Raw genomic sequence first — 25,054 nt, 5'->3', positions numbered from 1 at the left:
GGGGGGACCCGAGTGCCACGACGCAGGGAGCCCTCCGAGGTGGTGCACCAGCAGCCTCCCTCCCTGCTCCCACCACCCCCGCCAGCTCCAGCTGAAGAAGGCACAGCACGAATTCAGCAGCAGACGAGAACTCTGCTCCCAAACATCCCGCTGGCCAGTTCATTTCCATTTAGGTGCCACCTAAACCTCTGAAGGTCCAAAGCCTCTGCAAAGCTCTGCGAGGCACCCAGCTCCTCCTCCACGGACCGGGGTGGGCAGCGAGGAGGGAGCTGGTTTGCTCGTGCTCTTTGCTTTCTTTAATACACGGCACTTGGGTATTTCTCCTTTGGCCTCAGCAATTCGGTAGACTGCGTCACCGCGCTGTCCCCGCCTTGGCACACCAGAAGAGGCCCAGCCTCTGCCAGAGGACAGAGCTCAGCAGACAGCTCTATCACGCTGTAGACCAGTGACAGGGGCACCGCGCAATCCACAATCTCCAGAGGATGGGCAGTGCTTCTTGCCAAATCTCATCAAAAGCATCTCGCTAATCGTTGCTACTTCATGGGCTTTGCACCCAGAAGCAAGAAGGGGCTGAGAAAAAGATGGCTGAAGGAAGAAAAACCAGAGGCCCAACATCCAGCTCCTGCCTGAAGTAACCAGAGAGTTTCACAGCCCAGCGCCACTCAGACTAAATGGAAGGAAATCTCAGCTCCAAAGAGCGAGCACCTATCGCTTCAGAGACGCAAAGCGACGCTACTCAGAGAAGCATCGACGGAGGAGTGGTTGGTTGGACGCTTCCAGTCGCATTACCAACAGCAGGAGGACCTTGCAGGGAGCTTCTGGCAACCAGGTCTACAGCCCTGGGCACAGCTGGGAGGTTTCAAGCGAAGAGAAGCCAGTTGTGCCACCCTTGCTCTTAGGCTGACCCCAGCCAGCCAGTGCTGCGCAGAGCAGAGCTCAGCCCTCCTCCATAGCGAGCCTGGAGCAATCCCTGGGGCGCTCCACAGCTTGGCTCCGTTGCTCAAACATCTGCAGTTCCAGGTGAAACCGTTGCAAGCCCGCCATGAAGGGAGCTTTTCACACAGGGCTGTGCTGGCACCGGACCCAGCACCTGGGGAATTTCCAGGATCTCACACAAACCTCCAGGACTTCCACGACGCTCAAAATAAAGAGGAAACAGTGGAGAGGCTGGTTAAAATAAGGCAACCAAGGAAAAAAAAAAAAAAAATCTGTGGCAGCTCCTTCAGACGGACACTGCTATTGGCCAAGGAACTGGTTTCTGAAATAGCAGAGCGGCACAAGGTGTTCAACCGCCCTCCCAGGGGCCGGGCAGCCCATGCCAGCACACAGCACACGTCCCGCTCCGTGCACAACAGCGCGGCAAGCAAAGGGCACAGGCTGGCAGCAACGCCTGGTGCAACACCTCCTCTCCCTTCCACCACAAAACTCATCCCGCCGGTCCTCCTCCAGCATCAGCCTGTCGTGAGGCAGTGCACACTTCTCGTCCACCGTCCTCACTCCTTGGCCAATAATGCAACACAACTCCTTGGCCAGTAATGCAACCCAACCACTGGCATGCTCCCCCATGCCGCCTCTCCCTCCGGCTGCGCTGCAGAACCAATGTGATGCCTACAGGAGCTCATCCTGAGGAACAGGACGGAGTTCAAAATGTACACCTGCCTACACCTTCATACACGGCTCCGCTTAGACTTGGACTCTCTCAGACTACAAACCCTAAGCCGACACGACCACGCCTCCTCCACGCCAGTGCTCTGTGCTCCAGAAAGCAGCAAAACCAGGAAGGATGAAAAGATGTTACAAAACGAAGACCAACCAGCCCCGTTTCTCCAGTACCATAGCATGTCTCCAGTATGGCCCACTCGCCAGGAGGTGGCAAGCCGCTCTGGGCGACCCAGCTGCCCCCAGCCCACCCACATGGCAGGTACCCCTCTCCCCATCCGCAGCAAGGCTGGTACTCCTCACGCGCATTACCCCAGTGAAAAACCCGGCTGAGACAAGGAGATTCACCTCTCCGCTCCTCCCCCATCCTAATGAAGGTCAACTGAAGCAGGACGCTGGGCATCTGCAATGATCCCGCAGGACAAGGCCTGCGACCAACGCGAGTGGTAACTGTGGCGATGCAGAGGCAGGGGAACCAGACCCCGCTGCACCGTCTGGAAGCGCAGTCGCTTGCGTGACGCACAGGTACTGCACGATGCTTGGCCACCGGCCGTGGCCCGGCTGGGTTCAGACCTGCCACGTTACTACAAATGCCTTACCCCAGCTGCCTCCCTCCTCTCCAAGGTGCCAGAACAAAATTCCCCGGCACATGCAAAGCATTGGGAAAACGAGCAAGGCCTACACCATGAATTAATCCTCTGTCTACGATGTGGATAGAGGAGGAGAGGACACCTTCTCTAAGGACTCCAGTGCAATCATGGCTAGAGCACTGCAGCCCCGCGTAGGAAGGTACTGATGTACCAGAAAGTAGCGGGAACAAAGTTTAGCAGCTTATGAATTATCTGGAAGGCGGGAGGGGGGGAGGAGGAGAAAGTAACAAAGAACAAAATTTAAGGATGTAACAATGCTCTGGGAATTTAAGACACGTTATGATTTTTCATAATTAACCCCCACTTACAGTCTCTGCATGAGAACTACGTATTATCCCATTTCATACTCCAGCTGAGGCAAACATTTGGTGGCTTGCCCAAAGTCAGCATCAGAGCTAAAATGGATCTTTTGACTTCCAAACAAGCTCACAGTGTTAAGCTGCTTTTAACTGTCTCTACGGAAGATGAAAAACAGCAAGAAGAAAGGAACTGGGGAAGGAAGTATGTAAGACTAAAAGGGATAAAATTAACAGGAGAAAATTAAAGAGGAGAAATTTAGGCTCTGACATCTGAAGGAGCTTTCGAGGAGCAAACACCTGGGTGCTGCAGACCTGTCTCCCAGAGGAAAGGCCGGAGCTCCCGTTCCTCAAACCTGGAGGTGAAAGCGCTGACTGCAGCACCCTGGGGGACACGGTGAGCCCCGCCAGCCCCGGCAGGAGCCATCGGGTGCCTTCGCCTCCAGCGGCCAGGCCCAACACAGCCCTGGGCACCTGCCATCCCCTCGTCCCCAGCACCGCCGGGAAGGGGAGCCTCGCTCCCAGCCCCAGCCCCGGAGGTGCCAGCTCAGCCCCAGCAGGCCGCTGCTGCCCCGTTCCTCTGCGTAGCTGCACGCAAATCATGCTGGCTCTCAGTCCGCGGTATGTGTTACGCTGGGGGGCCGGGGGCACCTCGCATTAGACACCAACAAAGCAGAAGGTTAATTTGAAACTCTCAGCCCTGCTGCTGCACGCTTGTCTCTCCCTCGCCCTCCCTCCTCGCTCTCCTTTCTGTGCAAAGCCTGACATCTACAGTTCTGTCTGGCACAGTCAGGGGCTGCCGATGGGAACCGCACGCAAGGGCAGCGGCCAGCCGCGCTCCGCTCTTCTGGGCGGCCCACAGCCGCTCGGCAGGGTTTCGCTCACTTGCACACCGGCAGGCACAAAGCAACCTCAGCCCGGCCAGGGGACACATGCCAGGAGCAAAGACCACCCCGGCGACACTGCCCGGCAGTACCACTTCTCGGCGGGCTCCGAAGCACCAGCGGCCACTGCACACCACTGAAACTCATCCAAGACAAGCTCCCGCCGCTGCACATTGACATCTAACACTGTCAAACAGAGCAAACATAAGGAGAACTATGGCCTTATGGCATCGCCTCCGCAGCCGTACTGCAGGAACTTACTGCAGCCCAGCACTTCAGGGGCAGCCTTACCGCTCTGCTTCTGGAGGTGTCCGGGGGTCTGCAACACAAGAGGTACAAGTGAAATGCACAGGCTGGCGTGCACAGCCCGAACCCAGAACATCTTCACACTGCAACAGCAGCTCTGGCTAGCAGATCCTGCAACTCAACAAACGTGTGCCTAAGACACCAAGTAGCTCTGTGGTTCACGTGCTCCCCCTGCTCAGTCTTCCACGCTAACCTCCAGGCCTGCTAACACGTTCTTCCATTACACAGTATCTCACCAAAAATACCTTGGTGAAGAATCCCCAGACTCTGCGTTATCCCAAACAATGTGCAGCTGACTGCAACTCTCAGCCCAAACAACGTGCACCTGACTCAAACTTTCAGCCCAAACAACAGGCACCTGCCTGCAACTCTGGGCCCAAACAACGTGCACCTGACTCAAACGCTCAGCCCAAACAACGTGCACCTGCTTGCAACTCAGCTGGCTGTGCCTCTGCACCCCCTGCATCCCCCTTCTTCACTAAACTCTCTTACAACAAGAAGGAAAGACCAAAAACCTATGAGCCCATCACCAGACATCACAGACATTCAGGGAACCCAGCAATCCAACCTAGCAGGATCAAGCACATCATTGCGATGTTACTATCAACGTTTAAGTACGTGCTCTGAATTCTGCGGTGAGCGTGAGTCTGTCTGCACAAGACAGTCAGTGGCAGCGTGGCAAAAGGAGGGTTAAAACTCCTGCTACCAAACCAAGTCAACCAGCCATTTTGGAGCTAGGCTACCGCCAGCCACGGAAGCACGGCTGCGAGTCCGAGGCAAACACAAGGCGGGATGCGGGGTGCTTTGCTGCCGGGGACCGGAGGGGTCAGGAGCAGCTCCTAGAGCACATCTGCTCCCATCCTCTCCGAGGAGGGGCCAACTCTCCCGCAGGCACGCTTGGGCCACCAAAATAAGCATTTATTAAGAGCTAATGTGTTACAGGCCCTGCAGGCTCCACTTGCCCAGATACCAGAGCAGGAGAAAACCTTTTGCCCAAACTGCCATGCACATTGTCTGCTCCAGCACCACCAACAAGCGAAGGAACCCACGCAGCTCAGCCCTCATCAGATTTAAGACCCAAAAGCCCGGGCACTACAGGGCCAGTACCCTCCTCCTGCTCCCCAGCAACGTGCACCACGCAATTCAAAACACTGGGAAATGTTTGTTTTCCAGGGGAAAGAAAAACATATATTGCTGCTCTGCTTTGCCTTTTATTAGCAAGAGGCATGTTTGGCACTTGTGACATAATGAAATTACAATCAACAGCTAAGTGTCTTTCTCCCAGCAGCAAACTCAAGGGCAAAGCCGGGTGGCTGCAGCCTGCCAGCGGCGGGGCTCCTCAGCACCCAGACCGTCCCACTGTCCTTCCACCTCGCCGGCCGGCCGGGCTCGGCCCCGCACAGCCGGGACTCCGGGCCCCTCCTCGGTGGCTCCTGGGACGCACTGGGAGCCACCCGTCAGCTGTGGCCGGCGCGGCCACTGGCGGAGGTCTCCCTTCCCAAGAACCCTAATGAAAAAATAATTTCAGATGGGAATGAACTTTCAGCCGTGTTTACAGTCCGCCTCTGGAAGCACACACAGCGCACACCTGACGCAGAATACCACCGCTTTCCAGGCGGCGTTGCTGTGGAGATGAACACCCACCTCCCGCACCGACAGATGGACACGTCTGTCCGGCAGAGCCAACGAGGAAGTGCTGGAAAGCGCTCGCTCCTCGCCGGCGCAGCGGGACCCGAGCAAGACCCACAGCATCGACAGGGGGAAGGAAAAACACCGACACAAGCAGGCTGGCGCGGCCCGCTCCCCCGCCGGCGGCCGGAGGGCAGGGGCACGCCAAGGCTTCCCAGTCCGGTGGGATGCCTGACCCAGCGGCGACGAGCGTCACCTCCTCAGCAGCGAGGGAAGCCCGACTCATCCACACTGGTTTTTTGTTTTGTTGGGTTTGTTGGGTTTTTTTAAACTAGCTGGAATTTATCTATTTCTCCAATCCCTGCCTACACACAAACCCAACCTCAGGAGCAAACAAAAATGCATGAATCGCAGATCAGAGACAAAGCAGGAGGCGGGACGGGCGGCCCTGCTCCCTCCTGCCCTCACCTCACCCCACGGCGCGAGGCGGTTATATTTAGGTACCGCCACGGTCTGCGGTGCCGCGGCCCCCCTCGGGCACGGCGCAGAATGCAGATTTTCCAGACAACAGACCACAACAGCTCCGTCAAAACCATTAGAGGCTGCAGCGCCCAGGCCTGCGCACAGATGTTTTGATTCCCACTCTCCTGCCACGACAGCCCCGTCGTCGCCGCGCCGCCACGCGCTGGACACCCAGCCCGAATTTCAACTGGCGAGGGAGAGAGGGTGGGAGGGAGGGAAGGGCAGCTCTGCTCCCCGCTGGAGGAGTTCCTCTCTGGTCTCCCCTTTCTGCCTGCCCCAAGGGCCAGCAGGGCCAGCCTCCCCCAGGAGCTCCCAGAGAGGCGCGGGAGGACGCCCCACCACGAGGAAACAGAAGCGGCGCAGAGGGGGGCAACCCCACGGGTGCCCCGCTCCAGCCCCAGGGGCCTCTCCCAGGCTGAAGCCACCGCGGTCGGTCGGTCACAAGAGAGCGCAGGACGGGCGCAGCCCCGCGAGCGGGTGGGGGTCCCGCACGTGTCCGGGCTGGGGGGAGCAGGCAGGACCCAGCTTTGTTCGCGGCCCACCTCTCCTGCTGGCTGGACGCGCCTGCCGGCACGCAGCCCCCGAAAGCCACACAAAGGCCGAACCTCGGCCGCGCTCTGGTGAAGGGAAGCGGGGAGCCGTGAAACGCTCGGCCTCTTCCCAGCCCATCCCTCCTGAATTGCACCGATCTCTCCAGCGCAAACACACCTCCAGCTCCAGCACCGCGGCAGGGCTGGCGCACGCACCACCACCACCACCGAGAAGATGGTTGCTGAAAACTCTCCCACCGCCAGTGGGCAAGTCTGACACCGGCAAGGGAAACGCTCACGCGAGGGAGTCGAGCCCTGGCACAACATAGCGTGCGAATAAAGTTGATGTAAAAGCCTGCTAGTCGTTTTTCAGCTTCTCCATGCAACCTTTTTTTATTATTATTACCATTATTATTATTTTGGAAAGCAGAAGGAAGCGTTAACGGGGAGGCTAACGCAGCCAGCCATATGTCCATCGGTTTGGGATTTAGCGATCCCCGCTGAAGCCGTTCAACTGCTGGCCAGGCCCAGAGCAAATCTGCTCCTCTGCGCTGCTCCCGGCCTCCGTCATGACACCGACGGGAACCGGGGCGGAGGGTCAAAACAGAGAGATGAAAGAGGGACACGCGCCTCTGCTTTTGTGAAAGCGGCCGCCGTCAGGCCCTGGTTTGACAGCAGCCACGACAAGGCCAGGCGAATGTGCCAGGCACGCGGGGCCACCCGTGCCACCTCCACCCGCCCGAGCAGCACCTTGGCTCGGTCCTGCGGGAACAAAAGGCAGCGGCAGGGCGGGAGGGAGGGTACGGGGGCTCCCGCAGCCGAGGGCCAGCGCTGCTGCGAGCGGCACCGCTGCCGCGCGGGAGAGGGGCTGGAGCAAACTTCCTGCTGCCCACTCCTCCCAGAATGACCGCGTTTAAAAAGAAAAGGGGAGGGGGGGAATACAAATACAGCAAAGCCACCTCTGCATCCAGACACGGAGTTTCTCTTCCCTCTAATATGCCTTTTGTTTGCTTTTGTTTCTGGCCGAAGGCGGCCTGTGGAGCGGGACCCAGGCGGGAGGGCGGCTCGGGAAGCCAGGTCCCTGCACAGAGGCCGGCGCGGGAGGAAAGCCCTCAGCCGGAAGGCAGAGCGGGAGCCCCGGCGAGCCCCGGGCCTGGCCGCGGGGCCAGTGCTGCATGGCGGTGGGGAGCCCGGCACGGCCCCGCTGCTGCCCACGGGCGCTGCAGGGGGTCAGGGGCCCAGGACACCCCGCTCCGCGGCTGCCCCCCTCCCGGCCGCTCCCCAGCCTCCACCGGTGCTGCAGCCGAAAAGCCACGCTCCGTCTTGCGCTTAATGCCGGACCAGACAGTGCTCCCTAATGAGGGAGCATTACAATCAGCTTGTAATGCTGAATTTTTAATGCTGCCAAGGGCTCCGTTACATAATAAAGGGGGAAACGGGAGCAGAGCACAGCGGGCAGGGCGGCTGGCGGGGCGGCCCGCTGCCCCCGGCCCGGCACAGGTGGCGGCCCCGGCCCACCGGCCGCCCCTCGCGCCCCCTGACCCGCCGCTTACCGCCAGCGCCGCGGGGCAGGTCACGCACAACACCCATCGGAGCTCCTGCCCTGCCGGGAGGGTTGCACAAACTTTCCTCAAGTGCGTGGACGGGTGATGCCAAAACGCTCGCTCTCCTCTCCGCCGGAGCTCGGCCGGGCAATGATTTAAAAGCAAAGTTCACGAGCATGTTAACTGCATGCTCTCGTATGTCCCCGCACATGCAGTCTGCGCTGCTCCTCGCAGTAATACCCTAAGACTGTAAATCTATAACCACTGCAATGATTTAGTGATTAAAAACACGATAACATATTGTGTAACTGCAAACCACAGAATCCCTGCCAACTCTCCTCCAAGATACAGGAATAAAAATACAGAAAATGTGTTGCTCGCAGCAGTCTTCCTAAACTCAATGGAAAGATTTTAATAATAATAATAATAATGAAAAAAAAACTCTAGACATTAGGAAAAGGCTGGATACAATGCAAGGCTGGAAAAAAAAATTTAAAAGACAGTTTTAAATACGATTCTTGCTCTAACAAATTACAATCTAAACATGCCTCTCTTTTTTTCTCTTTTTAAGTTTGTCGTAACTGGAATAACTGGTCTTGTGTGATGTCTTGCATATTCAAAGTGCTTTGTAATAGGATACGGAGACCAAACCTTATTTGCCTAAACTCAATGGGTTTTATTTTTTCCCCTCTCCCCCCCCATTTCTTTTCCTTTTATTTTCCCTCCTCCCCCCCCTTCTCCCCTAACGCGGGGGGGGGGGGGGGGGGGGGGGAGGCAAAAGGAAGAGAGGACTTTAAGCTGTAAAGAAAATACCTGAAAGGGGAGGCTGCAATCTGTAATATGGCGAGGAAAGCCAAATTTTATATATGTATTTTTAAAGGCAGCTGTGCGAGTTTTGGCCTCCAAGCAGCCGGCTTGACCCCATTCTCTCTATTCTCTTATTTCCCCCGTCGCAGGATTCCTGCACCTTCAGTCGGATTCGAACTCAATGTGACCCTAAGGAGGGAGTCACCGAGCCTCCAGAAAATTGCTCCATATTAAACAGGAGCGAGAAGAGGAGACAGACAGACAGACGGCCGAGGAAGGGACGGCTATGTATTCCATATCCACACAAAGTACAGGACATACCCGAGAGCAGCTTCAGGCGCAGCTTGAAAGAGAAACAGACCTTTCTCGGAATCCAAAAAATATTTTTTTAAAAAAAGAGCCGGGGGGAGGCAGTTTAACAATTTTAAAAAAAAAAAAACAAAAAACAAAAAAAAACAAAAAAAACACAACCCAACACACACCAAAAAACCAAACCACCAACCAAACCCGCAACCCGAATTATAAATAATTCACGCTAGGAAAGCCGTGTGTGCGTGCTACATACATACGCGGATATACACAGACACACGGACGGACGTGTCCCCACGCAAACACACACTCTCCTCCGGAGGGTTAGTTTCAGGAGAGCACGAATCGCCTTCCCTCCGAGGGCGAGGAGTGCAGTTTATTCAGAGGAATCAATAGGAAAGAGCATTTACAAATATTTAGATAAGCGCCGTGCGATTCAGCATTAAGTAATTAAAAACTGAAACTGAGAAGGGGGGGATCGGCCTACAGTGGCGTTCGCTGCCTTCACCTCTCCCATCCCCCTAGCCGCATTCTTCCCAAAACCCAGCGGCCCGCGGAAAACAAAAATCGCCGTCGCTGGCGCTCGCAAGGCCGCTGCGGGGCAGCCCGGCGCGGGGCCCGGGCGGGCGGCGGGCCGGGCCGGGCCGGGCCGGGCCGCGGGGCCGGGCGCTCCGGGCACTTCTGCGCCCCTTTGTTTTCAGCGCCTCACCGGCGCGGAGCGCCCGCGGGGCAGCCGCGGCCCCCCCGGGCGGCCCCCTGCCCCGGCCGGCTCCCGGCGGCGCCGGCTCCGCGGAGCCCCGGCGCGGAGCGGGCACCCCCGCGGGGCCGGGCCGGGGCCGGGGCCGGGCCCCCGCCGATCGATGCCCGCGCCCCGCCGCCGGCCCCGCCGCGCACAAAGCCGGGCAGCGCCGCGCCGCGCCGCTCCGCGCCCGCTCCGCGCCCCGCGGCCATGGCCGGCGGGCGGGGCGGGGGCTCCGCGGGCGCGCAGCGGCCCCCGCGGCGCCGGCACCTGCGCGTCCCCGGCGGCGGCGGCGGGGCTCCGGGACGGCGAGCGGCACAAAGTTTGCTGGGGGATCCGGGGCGGTGGGTGGGAGCGGGCGGGAGGGGGGGCCGGACCAGCCCCATGCAAAGCAGCCCGGGCGCCCCGAGCAGGAGGAGCCCGAGCGGGGGACAGGGCAGAAAAGTTGCCACTTACGCGGTCGCTGCTCCGGCGGCGGCGGCGCTTTTAATCCCGGGCGGCGGCGCGGGGGCTACAGATCCCATGCAGGCTGCGGCGGCTGCGGCGGCAGGAGCGCGCTCCGCGGAGGGGCCCGGGGCAGCAGCAGCGGGAGCCGGGGGCAGCAGCCGGAGCCGAGCGGGAGCCGCCGCCGCCGCCGCCGCTGCCCAGCAGCAGCATCGTTGTCGGGGAGTTTGCAGCCCCCCGGAGAGAGGGGGCCGCGGGCGGCGGCAGCAGCAGCAGCGGCGGCGGCGGTCGGGGCGGAGCGGCGCGGCGCGGAGCGGAGCGGGCGGCGGGGCTGGCGGTCGCCGGAGCAGGAAGCGCCCGGACTCAGATCTGATGATTGGGAAGAAAAAAAACTCTTTGGATCTTTATTCTGCTAATTAGTTTCCTGCAAAAAATGGCTGATTAGTGCAGTGCGCATGTGCCTCATTACCCAGGCACGACGGGAAGGGCTAATTAGCCACCTTCTGGATCAATAAGATTCAGCCCAGGCGGCGGGGGAGGGAGCGAGCGAGCAGGAGCGGGCGGGGGGAGCGCGGCGGCGGCGGCGGCGCCGCACCGAAACTTGGGGCAAGCGGCCGGCCCCCAGCCCGCGGCGGGGGGGGCGCCGCTCCGCGCTGCTCCGCGCCCTGCCGCGCAGCGCCGCGCCGGGGAGGGGGCGCGCGGGCCGGCGGCTCGGCGGCTCGGCCCCGCACCGCTCCGCTCCGCTCGGCTCCGCACCGCTCCGCGGCGGCGGGGCGCTCCGCGGGGCCACCTGCCCCCGCGCCCCGGGCGGGGCCGCGCCGCCCCGCGCAGGGCAGGGCCGGGCCGGGCGAGGACGACCCCGGCCGCCGCCGCCGCCGAAGTTTCCCCGGGAGGAGCCGGGAAAGTTGCGGCCGGCGGCGAGCGCAACTTTGTGCGGCGCCGCCCCGGCGGCCCCGGCCCCCGCGCGGGGCGGGCCGCGGGCGCGGAGCACGGCGGAGCGGCCCCGCAGCATCCCCGCGCTCCCGTCCAAACTTTGCGGCCACCTTTCCGAGCGGGACAGCGGATCAGTGCGGCCGCGTCCAGCCTCGCTGGGAGCCGGGCTACAGGTTTCACCAGCCATCGCTGGCAACAGCTTTGTCATTTTCTAAAAATAAGAAGCTAAAAGTTATTGTAGAAGAAGGGGCTTTTTTTGTCCCCTGCACAATATGCCTTTTGTGAGTTTAATGCCATTCTGGGGCTCTCTATAGCCCCGGACAATGGGGAACTCCAGGAGGCGGCTGTGCCTCTGCCTTTTTTCTTTCTTGCTTTCTCTTTTCTCCCCCCACCCCCTCCTCTTTTTTCCCCTTTTTTTTTCTTTTTTAGGAAAGGATGCAACATTCCTCCAGTCCCAACAGAACCTCTGGTTTGATTAAATAAATATTTCTCTAGCCTTACGGTAACATTTTTCACTTTCTGTTCGGGTCCATCTGCGATTATTATTTAAAATTTTTATTTCCAGCAGCTTTTCCCTCCCCGCTCCAGCCCTGGCAAAAAATGTAGATGATCGCTGGGAACGTGGGATTTGAATTTTAGGAGGAGGTGAACCCGTAAAGAGCCTCTGTCCAGACTCCAGGAATATGTTTTCTTCATCTTTCTGTAAGAGACTATTTTATTACTGGGAGAAATGCAGCTGAATTAAATCATCTCTCTTGAAAATCTAAAGAAGCTTTTCAAATTGCCTTTTTTTTTCCTTTTTTCTTTTTCTTTTTTTTTTTTTTTAATTCTTATTTTTAATAGTAACCCAAATAATTAATTTCCCGGTTTGTTTCATAGCATTGAACAAGGAATGCAGTTGCGGTCAGTTTTTCCATTTGGGAGAACCTTAATGTAGATGTATTTTATACTGAAAGGTAATAAACTGCATGTTTGTTAGCAAGTATTTTTGATTAAATGTATCGAGTTTTCCATATTTCTTAACGTGGGGGTAGGCATTTGAAATTTTGACAAGTCCCTTTAGTGGGATGGGGGGATGAAAGAAGAGGACAGATGATTAGAAATTGGAAGAGGGGCTGTACTAGTTGGTGCAGTACTGGAAGTGTCTTGCATTTGGAAGATATTCACAGGTTTTAAGAATCGAAGTTTAATACGTGCCATAGTTATTTGAATATTATAAATGCAGCACTGATGTGTACGGTTATAATGCGCATGCTGTGTCTGAGTTCTTACGGTTTGTTAAATGGATAGACTCCAGCACGTTACCAGTTTGCCTTTAAAAGCTGCTCTTAAAAATTTGTCAGTCCCTGCTCAAAATATGTTTGTCTGGCTTTATGGAAGAATAATTGTTAACATTACTTGCCCTTCTAAAAAAAAAAAAAAAAAAAAAAAAAAGAACAAAAAAAACCAACCCCAAACCCAAGCCCAACAAAAACAACCCCAATCAAAAAAAAGAAAAAAAAGAAAAGGAAAAAAACCCCAAGCCCCAAACCAACAAGCCCCGGGGCAAGTAGGATTTTTCAGGGCTGCTTGGTGCACTATCTGTAAAGGTGCATGTAATTTGTAACTGTTGTTCTTGCTGAATATGAAACAAACATGTTTTGGTGATGAAGTTGAGGCGAGAATAAAGTGACCCTTGTCTTTTAGTACTTGGTATAACTTAGAAGAAGTGCCTCTTTCCCCCAGAGGCTGTAGATCCGGTGGACCGGTCTGAGGACGGGTGCTGCCTACGTACACGCTTTTTGCAGAGCAAAGAAAAAGTAAACGTGGAGAAGGTGGCCAGCAAATCTAATAACTCTGTCGATACTCCAGAAATAGGCACCTCCGCAGGAACATGTGCAAACGCGGGGTCTGGTAGCCATATACGTTTTCTTTGCATTTGCATCGCGAATTCTAGTTTTGTGTTGCTGTCCTCTAATTTCCCATGACAACATATGGATTCCATAAATGCAAACATGCCGAAGTGCATCTGTCTGGGTAGTTAACACAAACCAAACATCCCCCTTTTCAGCGATTCTGCTGTTCCTCTGGCCGTGCTGCGCTGTGCCCTCCTGCGACAGCCTCTCGCTGCTCCTGCATTCTTGTCCTTCCGTGCTCCCGGGGTGATCCCCGGTGCCCCCAAAGGGAGGAGGGCAGCGGGCGCCGGGGTCAGGGGCGCCGAGGCCGTGGCCGCGCCCAGGAGCGGAGGGGTTAAGCGGGGAGGGGGGAGCGCGCCCTGCGGCCCCCCACCCTCCTGGGAGCTGGGGCCAGCCCGAGCAGGCTCGGCGCGGGGTCAAGTCCTAGGACATCTTCCCTCCCCTCCTGGCAAGGGCAGGAGGGGCGGCTGGGAAGGGGCGCAGCCGGACTGAGGGGGTGGCAGGGGTTCGCCCCTCGTCCTGGACGCAGCTGTCCAGAGGCTGGGGAACGGAAGGGTTCCCATTTCTGCCAGGGTGCAAAAAGAGGCGGCGAGGTGCGTGCGTGCGTGAGAAAAGAAGGGAATGGACAAGTAATGACTGCAGGACCGGCCGGATAAACCGCCGTGCAAACACCCAAATAAACCTAAGGAATTAAGGAATAATTTGTACAGTAATCGTTAGGTACGGTTACACACACGTGCACGCGTTTCTTCTCTAGAAAATTTACTTCCATTAAGATTTCTTTGTTCTAGGCAAAAAGACAATCCAGTTGCTAAAATACAAGAAGGGACTACCCTTGCTTTAATTAGAAATCTCGATACAGCCTCATCCGTAATACTAGGAATGCCTCTTGTTTCTATAGATGTATCTCTACGCAGGCATAGATAGGATTTTTGGTTCAAATAGCCTTTAATGTGCTTAGGAGAAACAAGCTCTCAGTATCAGATCTGCAGGGAAAATAAGACTGATTTTTCCCATAGGAAACTTGTTAAAGATGCAGTTGAATTATTAGGGTAACCCTATTTTTTGTCTCGCAGCATGTCTGATATATTTGCGCATAGAATCATATAGTTTCATTTATATGTTATTTCGAACAGATGGAACTAATATCAGCATTTTAAAAGAAAGTTATTATTTGTAAAAATGTATACAGATTAAGAGGAACAACTTTGAAGCAAAATGTTTTTCTGAGGCAGCGCGTATGGCTTTCTGGACATAACTTTCAGAAAAGATGGTTGTTGTCTTTGACGTGTGAAACAGGGGTTCTGCGAGGAGACCAAGTCCTCCCGCAGAAACACGACTTGGCTGCCGAGCGGCTCTGTCCTGGGGCGGGAGCGGGCCAGCCTTGCTACGGCTGTGGTGAAAGCAGTTGGCTACGGTGGATTTTTAGGGAGCCCCAAGTGCGCAGCGCTGCTCAGCACCGGGCTGGCCACATGCTGCCTCCCTCCACCTGGCCCGCCGGGGGAACGGGGCCACAGCGCCCGGGTGGAAGAGGCCAACTGGGCAGGAGGGACTAATCTCTGGGTATGGGAAGGAAAAAGTTCCAGGCTATCTTTTTAAATTCAGGCTTTAAAAATTATTGGGGGGGGGGGGGGCGGAGGAATCCCGCTTAGAAAAAAAATCGCCATAATATCATCCTCTTGCGTAGCCTTGTGCTTCTTGGAAATATGTCTGAAGAATCAGAACAAAGCGTAGAAGGCCGGAGTCCTTGAAGGAGCTCCAAATGATAAAGTCTGCCATTCATTTTAAACACAGCGTGCATTGTGAAAACACAGGTCAATTTGAAGGCATTTGTCAGATTTCCAGTTCCCTCTACTCCTTTGCAATGGAAATTTGCAATCAAATCCCTGTACTAGAGTTGGGATGTCTGCCTTTATCGGTTTTTATTGCTTTATACTCAAAGCATTGCCCAGGTAAGTTAGCTTTTAATTTAGAAAGTTTGTTTGCATGAAGTTGCATACAAGAAGGGGGAAGGCTGACATGAATTAGACCGGAGCAGATGCATTTATTTAGGGGTTCGGAAAGGGGGAAAGGGCAGACGATCAGCAGCGACTGATTGCAAAGGGCTGGCTGAGCTGCAGAAGCGATCTGATACCATTTAAAGACGCCCAGCAAGAGGCATGGAAAGGGATATTCCAACAGCAGCGTGTTCATTGTTGGGATGCAGAAATGCAGCAGGGCTTAGAAAGAGAGGGCTGGAGAGACGCACTGCTGAGCAATTCTAGCCAGATAACATGAATTTCTTCTGGAGGCACGTATGTGTTGTTTAATGGGCAGGGGGCTGCCTCCTTTATTGCTGAGAGAGCTGTGTGGGTATGCTCGAGGGGGGCGTATGTATTCCTCCAGAAGAAATACATACTGGAGGGTTCGGGAGAGATTTGGGCTGGGGGAGGGGGGATGTTCAGAGGAACGTTTGTTCTCTTCTTTTGTCTTCAGTATAGTTCTGGTTTTTTACCCGGTTATTAAAAGAAATCTGCCCATCCATTTTGTAATCGCTGGACCTACTCTAGTCACTGGGAGTGACGGGACATCAGCGGGCTATTCCAGCTATCGCCAAACCGCTCGCTGGGCTGCTGTAGTCAGGCTGAGTAAACACCCCTTAAGTCAACTAGCAGGTTTTTAATAAGAATTTGCCTTTTTTTGCAGGCCTTAACACAAGATGAGTAGATGTGTTTGCGATGGAAATAAACACTTGGAGTACATCTGTATGTTTCTCTGCTTTTTTAGAGAAATGAAGGAAAAAGTCTTGGCATTTAATTAGGACTCACTAACCTGATAAATATTGAACATCATTTCTTTGTGAGCTGCTCTGTGTGCTCAGAGTACTCTATGGATGTATTCCACAATTGCACTTGTTTAATGCCTATATCACCTCATGCCTATTGTATTTATGTTGTCATCAATGTCAGATTTTAATTAAACAATTAAATCACTGTCACAGTAATTTCCCTAGAAAACTATTTTAAATGAAAAATCCCACAATAAATGTTTGAGAACCATCTTAAAAGGAAAAAGGAGGGAAATAAGTTACAAAATAAAATTACAGTTCCCACAGAATTAGAAGGAAAAAAAAATTGTTTTCAGCACCGAGAAGGATTCTAGTTTACAGGGTAGCTGCCACAGAATTCAGAGTGTGTCCATACGGCGACTAAAACAACCTGGCCAGAACAAACGGGAGGCGGGGGGACCCTGGCCCAGGGCTGGTGCGGTGCTGTAGCCGTCCCCCACTATGGGCCAGGAACAAGCGACAGCATTGCAAACCTTTCATCTCTCAGCGCAAGTCAGGTACCAAAGACCCCTCAGAAAACAGCCCATCCGCCGCCTTCCCCTCCAAATTATTTTAGAATTAAGATGGAGATTTGCAGAAAAGCCTGCATCGAATTACTCAGTAAGTTAAGCACCAATACCAGCTGTACTTACTGTATAGTAACCACGTACTTGGAACCTAAGATGTAAGCAGTGAGAAATCTGATCTGGCAGCACATCTTTGCTACAGTTAATCAAATAGTTCATCTTTACCTCTTTATAAATATATGCTCTTATTCCTCCAAAACCCGTACTTCTTTGCATGGAAAAATCACAAATACAAGATGCAAAATTCATCAGACAAGATATCTGAAAGAATCATGCTCTCCAACCTACATTCAGGATATTACCTGTATTTAACATAAGCACATTTGACATTTGCAGCACAGCCTCCGATGTGAGGCGTGCTTATTGAAATTCGGATTCCAGCCTGTGATTTCAGTCGGCGATGTACCCTGCAGCTAACCCCGACCCTCCCCTATTAGCCGCCGTAGCCGCTTTGATTTGTGCCCTGGGAGGGCTGGGACAGGGAGCCGAGCGCCGGGGAGCCGCCGCGATGGCTGGGGGGGGCTCCGCTCCTGCCTCTGCGCCCCGGCAGGCACCCAGCCCAGCCCTGCGCCCAGTGGGGGGCCGGGGGCACAGCCGGGGCTGAGGGGGTGCCTCCCGCCCAGCACCCAGCCCGCGGCGGGAACCCCGCGCAGTATTTCTTTTATGTCCGTGCTGCATTTTTATTGGAATGCAGCTTTGCAGATTGGGTTGTGCCTGGGATGCGTGTGGTTTCTATCAGCCCTGAAGTGTTTTACAGCTGGAGATGATTTGGGGGGCACATCTAGCCTGTCCATTTGCAGCCAGGTCTGATGTTTGTCTGCTGCTGTCTCTCTAATTTTTTTCTGTGTTGCCTCCATCAAAAGGTGAGATTAGCACTGGGGGGGGGGGCGATGACGACGACAATGACACCAGGCCCATCCCTCCCTCCTCCTCATTTTAGTTTGCTTCTCGCAGAAGCAATTTGCCAGCAGATCCGCTTTCTTCCTGCGGCCAGAACGAGCCGGCAGGAACGGCAGAGATACCTGGTGCTGGCCGCTCCTGAGCCAGGCAGCCCCAGGCCCTGAACGCAGCGGCCAGCCCTGGGGAGCTGGCCTCCACTTGTGAGTCTGGGGCACAACATCTTTAACCAGAATTCAGCCAGCAAACACTAGTCTGGCAAAACACCCGCTTGATCAGGCCGCAGCTGCAGCAGAGCCTCCACCGGCCACCTCAGCAACGGCCAGGACAGGGCAGACCCTCCCTCGGACCTGTCCAGGGCCATCCTGGCTTTGTCAAGTGAGGTACTGCCACTAAAATAACTTTGCTGAGCATATGCAGACAGAAATACATATTTTTATACTCGGGAAAGGAAAGGGGAAAACTGATGAGGTTGCACAGAACCCTCCTGCAGGCAGGAGAGGCTGTGCCGGAGGAAAGTATTGCTCATAATGACACTTAAGCTCAGACACTTGAATGCTAAAGGTTAAACTTACATTCTTCAAGAAAGGGCTCCTTGCCAGCTTGAACTGTGTTGTGTGTTCACTATTGCCTCCTCCTCCTCTTCATCCACTCTCAACCCACTTTTGGTATTTGTTGAAATAACTGAGGTTGTGGGATTTTTTTTTTTCCTCCCCTAATGTATGTTCTCTGTGCCGGTCCTCAGCCTTATGTCTGTCACAGGGTTAAAAAAAAAAAAAAAAATCAGTCTAATGCCAGTACAAAAGTGAAGATTTTTTTTTCTTAGCTGCAAACTGCTATGGCTTCAATCCAGAAAAGACCAGCCTAAGCACATTTTCTATCCTCCAGTGAGACACAGTCCACAGAACGCCATCCTCTAATTCCTGTCCTCAGCTGAATAACCAGAACGTATATTCCGACAATAAGGCAAAAAAGTTACTATGGAACTAAAACACAAATTGAAAGGCCAATATAAATACAGTAAACAACAGGGTGGAGAAATAAATTTTGGAGACAATCGTCACCAGGGCTGGGGATGAAACCGGTGGCAATGCTTCCAAATGTTCAAGCCAAGGAAGGAGAAACAGGAAAATGCCCACCCAGGAGCAGCACCTGAAGATGAATTTCAGCATAATATGAGGAAACAGCCACGCTGTTTGGATGCTGCATTTAGATCTTAATGATCAAAGAGCACCTTCTCCATAGACTTTCATGCTTCTCCCCAGAGATATTTCCCATTAAAAAAAGAATGGAAATAACATTACGGTTGTGCACGCCTTCTAAAGCAGCCCCTTTTACAGTGTCACGTAGGCTTTCTGCGGAGAATCAGTCTTAGGTGAAAGCAAGAAACAAGGATGCCTACGTCTCAGCAGCAGCAGGTAGAGGACACCCAGCCTGGAAGGCTGGATCAAACACTTTCAGGAGGAGCATGGAAAAGAGTCAGAGTGAGCTTCAGAAGTCAAACGCAATTTTTATTTGGGTTCAGAGATGATAAAGGGCTAGCGATGTTCATTTTTCCTACTTCCTGCAGCAAGGGAACGGGGGGTTGCAGTGCTCCGCATCCCTTTAAACAACAGCTTGCTGCAGTGTATTTCTTGGCACAGCCCTAATTGTATCTTCTGGTCCCAGTGGAAGTTCACACTTTTTAATATCTCTTATTGCTTCTGCAACTGCTGCCACTAGTCAGCAATCACAAACAGGAAGCCGTGACTCAGCAGAGCCACAACCTGCGGGCTGACAGCGGCTGGAGGAGAGGGCAGATCCTGCAAAACACCCGCGAAGGGCCGGGGCCGGCCAGGCACCGCTGCGGGCCGCGTTGCGGGACTGGTGTACACTCTGACCCGGGAAGGGGTCTGGGGACTTGGTTCCTAATTCAGCACTTCAGCTTACACCGAAACCCAGGAGATGAAGGCCCCGGTGCCGCTCTGGGCCTGAGCGCAGTAGGAGAGGTTTCCCGAAGCTGGTACCCAAAGCACGGGGCTATCACAACAGCGCAAGAGAGGACAGGGACACCGGGACCAGCCCCGCGTTTGGTTGCCTGTCCACGCTCCAAAAAGCAGGGATTTTTCCCCCATTAAGAGAGAGGCATGGGCAGAGGAGGCAGCCGGCAACCCCTCGGCCCGGAGATGCCAGCACAACCCCGTTTTCACGCCAGCGGCGCCCAGGGCTCAGCCGCACTACATCTCACGTAGCACAGGGAGCAGATGATCTATTCCGAGCCTGGTTTCGTCTGTTTTCTCACTGTATTTAGCAGCGAGTTTACTCCAGACTGAGCCTGCGTGAGTAAGTGTGTATGTAAGGGTTGAGGATTGGCTGCGGCAGGCAGAGGGTTTGCTGAAAGGCTTGTTAAGGAAGCACTACTGACCATGCAATCCAATTACATAATGCTTCAAAAAATAACCGTGCTGGGAGTCGTGTCTGGGCAGCGCGTTTCGGCAACAGAAAGAGGTATCAAATGTCCGTCTTCCAACCCAAAGGCTGATAGTATATTTGTGCCACAATCTGACACTGCGCCTCGGCCGTAAACTGCTCTAAAGAGGAAACTTGCTTCCAGGGGAAATGTCTGCTGTTCCCTTTCAAGGCAGTGCTGCACCCTGCAGACCAACGTTATTTGAGTCCTTGTAAAATTACCACTAATCTCTGCACTCAGGATGCCTTGCATTTTATGGGTACTTGCTATGACAGCAGCTTTGTTTTCTGGGGGTAAAGGAAAGTGCTGAGCAGGGACAAGCAGGCACCTGGCCATCAGCAGTGGCTGTCAGGCTGTCTTACCCAGCTTTCTATCCTTGCAGTTTCTCTCTGCTGCTCTGGACGGGACAGACATATGGATGATGCACAGCATCATACTATCACACCTGGAAAATGCCTGAAAAAACCACCCTGTCCCGCCTGGAGAAAATACCGTCCCTGTCCCAGGCAGGAGCCTGCACAGTGCTGGGCGTTTCTTCTGCTGGGATCAGTGAGGAGGGAGGGGACTGGAGGGCCAGGCTCCCAGCCACAGCAGGTGGCTCAGTCCACGCGTTATGTTTGGGGCGACTGGGGATTTAGAAAACCCCGTCTCCAGGCAGCACAGGTAGTTTTTATCATAGTTACTAATTTAACTGCTAGGCTGCTCTGAAAGGCATCACAGAAAAGGCACATTTCTAGTGAATGAGGAAAGAGCAAACTAAGAATATTCTTGGCACGTTGCGGAGCTTTCTGTACCTGAACTTGTGTCGTTCAGTTGCTGGGAACGCTTCACGCGACGTAAGCCAGCTTCCATGCTTGCAGCGAACGCCTGGATTTTAACCTGTTCCCAGCCCAGGGAGCAGCAGAGCTGCCCCGCGCAGCCGGCCTGGCTGGCGGCTGGGGGCCCCTCCGCCGGCGAGCAGCCCTCGGCGCCTCCCGCCCAGGGCTCTCACCAGCCTCACCTGGGCTCTTCAGCAAGGGAGGGGATGAAGCAGGTCTGCTGCAACCACCGCCTGGAAAATCAACAAACTCTACCTCCTTCCATCTGCCAGCACTGTCTTCCAGAGCGGGCACCGCGCTTTAAAGCTGTGACACATGAGAGACCGGTTCGCTTCACTCCTCTGCATTCGCCGTCCCTGCTCCCAGCGCCCCGCTGAAGGCAGGGGAAGCCGCCTGCGAGGACGGCAGCGGGGAGGAAAGGGTGAAGGCAGAGCTCCTCCAGCCCGGCTGCACGCTCCATCCGCTGCCTTCCTCCCATCTATTTCTAGACTGTTTACCTGGCAAGCGCACATGACCGATCCAGAAGGAAATGCTGACATCACCCGCCGCCGTGCCCCCTCCCCGCTGCCTGCCGCGCTTGGCCCCTCTCCCCCACTGCCCTCGTCCCGCTGCCCGGCCAGCCCACGCCTGCAAAGCCTCTCCCGCGCGCCGCGGGGCTGCCGCCGGCGCCGTAGCACTGCTGCTTCCTGAGGCAGCTCAGAGACATGTTGTCCTGTCCACCGCAACAATGCGGCCTGGCACGCCGCTTCCCTCTGCGTCCCGGGGCGTGACGGCGGCCGCCGCGCCGGCAGGGATGCAATCCACACTCGACCCCGTGCCGACGGCCAGCAACCACACTGCCGACGGCGGGTGAAGCACACGTCTTTTAACGCCAGTGTATCGCTCATCTGGTGTGACAGCCTTAAACATACGGTTGCTTTTGCTTCCCAGCCAAAGCAGCTTCCCAACCCCCTTTACACCTACGACTCAAACCCTCTGGGCCCACGGCACTGGACAAACTTTGCCGCCGTAGAGCAACCGCCTCCCCACCCACCTCGCTGCCACGTCGCGTCTGTGTGCCGGAGAGCGGAGCCAGGCAAACCACGCTGCCGGTTCCTCGCCTCCTTCGCTCTCCTCCCCAGGGCTGCTCCCGGGCGCCGTCGGTGTGGGGAGTCCGGCTGGCTGCATCAACCTCTCCTGGCAGGCCCGGGGGAGCCGGCAGCCCCAGGGACGGCTTGGGCCGCAGCCGGCGGCGCAGGTGCTCGCTCCTCCAGGGGTTATTTATCCCGGGAAGCCCGCAGCACAGCTCCGGACTCGAGCTGCTCTGTGGAAGCTTTCTTGGTGCATTTGGGCAGGGAGCCAAAGTATGCAGTTTAAAGGAAATGTTTAATAAAGACACAGGAGCCTCAAACTGTTTATTTTTCCTCGCAGAAAGGTGGAGAGACGATGTCTCTGGAAACCGGCTGCCGGGCCAGGCGCAGGCCAGGAGGCTGGCGGCCGAGCCGGGGCGAGGGCTGAGCACGGCCGCCCACCTCTCCCTCCCCTGACAGCTCCGGCCTGCGGGGTCATAAACCATGGGGGGAAAAGGCAGCCTATTAGTAACTCTATTAAGTCTCCATTAGTTAGGTGTGAACTCATTACCCTAATATACTTGGAGGTAGGATTCCACTTGCAGGACATTAGCACTGTAATAAGCACGTTTACCACCAGAGCTGGATGGAGCGAGGAAGAGGAGCCCCTCGACGCCCGGAGCAGGCCCAGAGCCTGCGCAGCGCGGCCGCGGGGAGGCCTTTCTCACCCGCTCTTGTCCCGGCGCGGCTGCGCCCCTCCCGCACGGGCTCCCCCGTCCCCCACAGCGGCAGCCCCCAGCTGCCCTGTGACCAGCCCCCCGCCATCCCCCTCGAGACCCTCTCTTCCTGCGGCAGCGACATGGCAGTCACTGAAAAACACTCTGCTCGTCCGTCCATCCGATGAGCGGCTGTCCACAGGAAGCAACGTGGGCTGGCCGCGGCCACGGACGGGTGGGATGGGCAAAACGGGTGACTGTGGGGATCAGGGGACGGAGGGCGCACAGCAAAAGCTGTCGGGATCTTGGGGTGTGTAACCAAAAAGAAGGGTGACCCGGGCGCGGCATGCCGCGGCCTGGCCGCTCGCTGGTTTGCTGCTTGTGCTGCTCTCCTGCCTTTGCCTGGCCTGGCGGTTTCGATGTGTTTGCACTTTGTGACAGGAACTGTCTTCCGTTGTCTGCAAAGCTGTGCGCGCTGTGAGGAAGTCACAGCGAACTAAATAATGAGCTTATAGGAAATCAATTAATTAATAATAGATAGGATGCAGGAGCAGGGCTTCAACTGGGTTTGCCGAGTTAGCACAATAAAAACAGGATCGTATGTAGAAACCTGTGTGTTTCTCTAGGCCTTTCCAGTCAGCTTTAACAGGCCAGCGTGAGCTGCCTGAGCAAGGGCCGCACCTCTGTGGCTGGAGAAGCTCCAGCGCATTGTGGGCCTGCTGTCCTCGGGGCTTCTGGCTGCCCCGCGTGCCCGAGTGTCGTTTTCATCAAAATATTGGCAAACAACGGTCTTGCTGTTTTTTAAACGTAAAAGATTTTGCGTTTGGGAGAAGGAAGTTGCAACCAAAATAAAGAGGATGCAGAAGCACAGAATGTTGGCTTTCAGAGCCAGCAAAAAAGGAACCCGAAGCGCACAGCTATGAAACGAAGCCCTCCCTTGCCCTCTGCCAAAGCCCCTCTCAAACAGGTACTGTTTGCCCTGCAGACAGCAAAGACTCTGCAGCATCTCCTCTGTATCCTCAGTCATACTTTGAGGCTGCACAAAAGCACAGTCCACACAGAACTCTTCCCAAAACTAATTTTGAAGCCCATTTGTTCCTAAACAGGGCTAAACTGTACACGATCCCTGACAAAAAACTGCCCAAGAGCACATAAGTATGATTTTAAAAATTATTTCAGGAGGAAGCATGATCTTGTTTCTAAGATCCTTGGCCAAGAAGAGTATGAAATTAATGGTATTAAGTGCCTAAAAATACTCTTGAGGATCTGGGACTTGGAACAAGGGCCTGGCTTCTATTCCTAGCTCTGCCACAGACTTGCTGTCTGCGCTGAAGGGCCAGCCAGAGCAGTACACAGGGTATGCTGGAAGTGCCCAAAGACGAAGGCATATGGGGGTGGACTTCAAAACTCACTCCTCCGCTTTTTGTCCTATTTTCCCAGCCTGTAGAATGGGAATAATAGTAATTTGCTGTGAGGGAGCACAGCAGGGTAAATTTTCCTGATGTGTTTCCAGACACACAGACGACGGCTGCATGGAGTACCACGAAACCATGTCCATTTACAGGGCACCACTGATCACGCTCACTTGCCCATTTCTTCCTTTCCTATTTCCATGCAATTAATTCTTACAATTCAAAACACCAGCAGGTCCAAACACTTACGATAAAAAAATAAACAAACTGCTATAAAAGTGCTTTCTCCCTCCCAGCAAACGCAGCACCTCCTTGCACTGGCCTCCTGGTCAGTGGCAACTTTTCTACCGTAAGGATGTTCAAGTCCAATATCCTGCAAAATTCAGTATTAAATGTGTATCTTTATCCCACTGAACAGGAGAGACAGGCATCCTTAAAACGCAACACTTGCTTTTAGCCCTGGAAAATCCTGACATATTCACCTTTTCATCCATTATATTTTATCTAGGAAAACGATTTTGTCATTTAAAGATGATTTTATGGGTCTGTCTCACCCTGTTTTACTGTTATCCTATTAACTAAGGTACCTGTTTCTACATGAAATGCAATACAGAAATGGATTACAAAATTGTGAAAGTTTCTAAAATTTGAACAACTTAGAGTTGTAGGATGCACAATGATAAAATAAGAGCCCGTCAGCACAACCTGAGCTGAACTTGCTGGTGGCTTTTCTACTTAGGAAAAAGGGACATCCCAAAGTGAATTTGATGGGATCTTAAATCCCTGTAATTCCCAATGTGTCTCAGCCATGAAATAACTTTTGGCATAGTAATTTAAACTGTTAAACAGAAGATTCAAAATAGCACACTTCAGTGATAAATGGGAAAGTTTATGCCCCAGAGTTGCTCTTAAGACAGCACGGGGCGATGAGATGGGACAAAATCCTGCAGAATGAGTTCTGTATAGAACCCAGACCCTGCCAGGTTTTTTCATCAGTAACGATACTCCAAGAGAAATAAAAAGACAGGCAGTGAAAACCTCTGCTCACTCTGCAAAAGGGAAAGAAAGATACTGACATTTCCATGTGTGACTCTGTCTGAGGAAATCAAGTATTCAAATGACTTCTGTTTACATAGTATTTTGAGAAATAATGCTAATTTGCAGAATTGGCAT

General features: G+C 54.5%; 1 protein-coding gene across 2 annotated transcripts in view; it reads right to left on the bottom strand.

Annotated features, from left to right (window-relative positions):
• Window positions 1-25,054, bottom strand: part of ZFHX3 (zinc finger homeobox 3) — a 683,250-nt gene that overhangs the window by 166,566 nt on the left and 491,630 nt on the right. The window contains exon 7 of one of the 2 annotated variants that reach the window (XM_087738652.1): window positions 18,013-18,190. The gene's annotated coding sequence lies outside the window, so the exon portion shown is untranslated. Of the gene's footprint in view, window positions 1-10,331; window positions 11,105-18,012; window positions 18,191-25,054 lie in introns of those variants that run through there. The other variant, XM_087738654.1, reaches the window with a different exon arrangement.

This window comes from Nipponia nippon, unplaced genomic scaffold, assembly GCF_047370975.1.
Source record: "Nipponia nippon isolate SJK-2023a ecotype South Korea unplaced genomic scaffold, ASM4737097v1 scaffold_7, whole genome shotgun sequence".
NCBI lineage: Eukaryota > Metazoa > Chordata > Aves > Pelecaniformes > Threskiornithidae > Nipponia > Nipponia nippon.
Note: the sequence above shows the minus strand (reverse complement) of the source record. Positions and strands in the feature narration are given on the sequence as shown.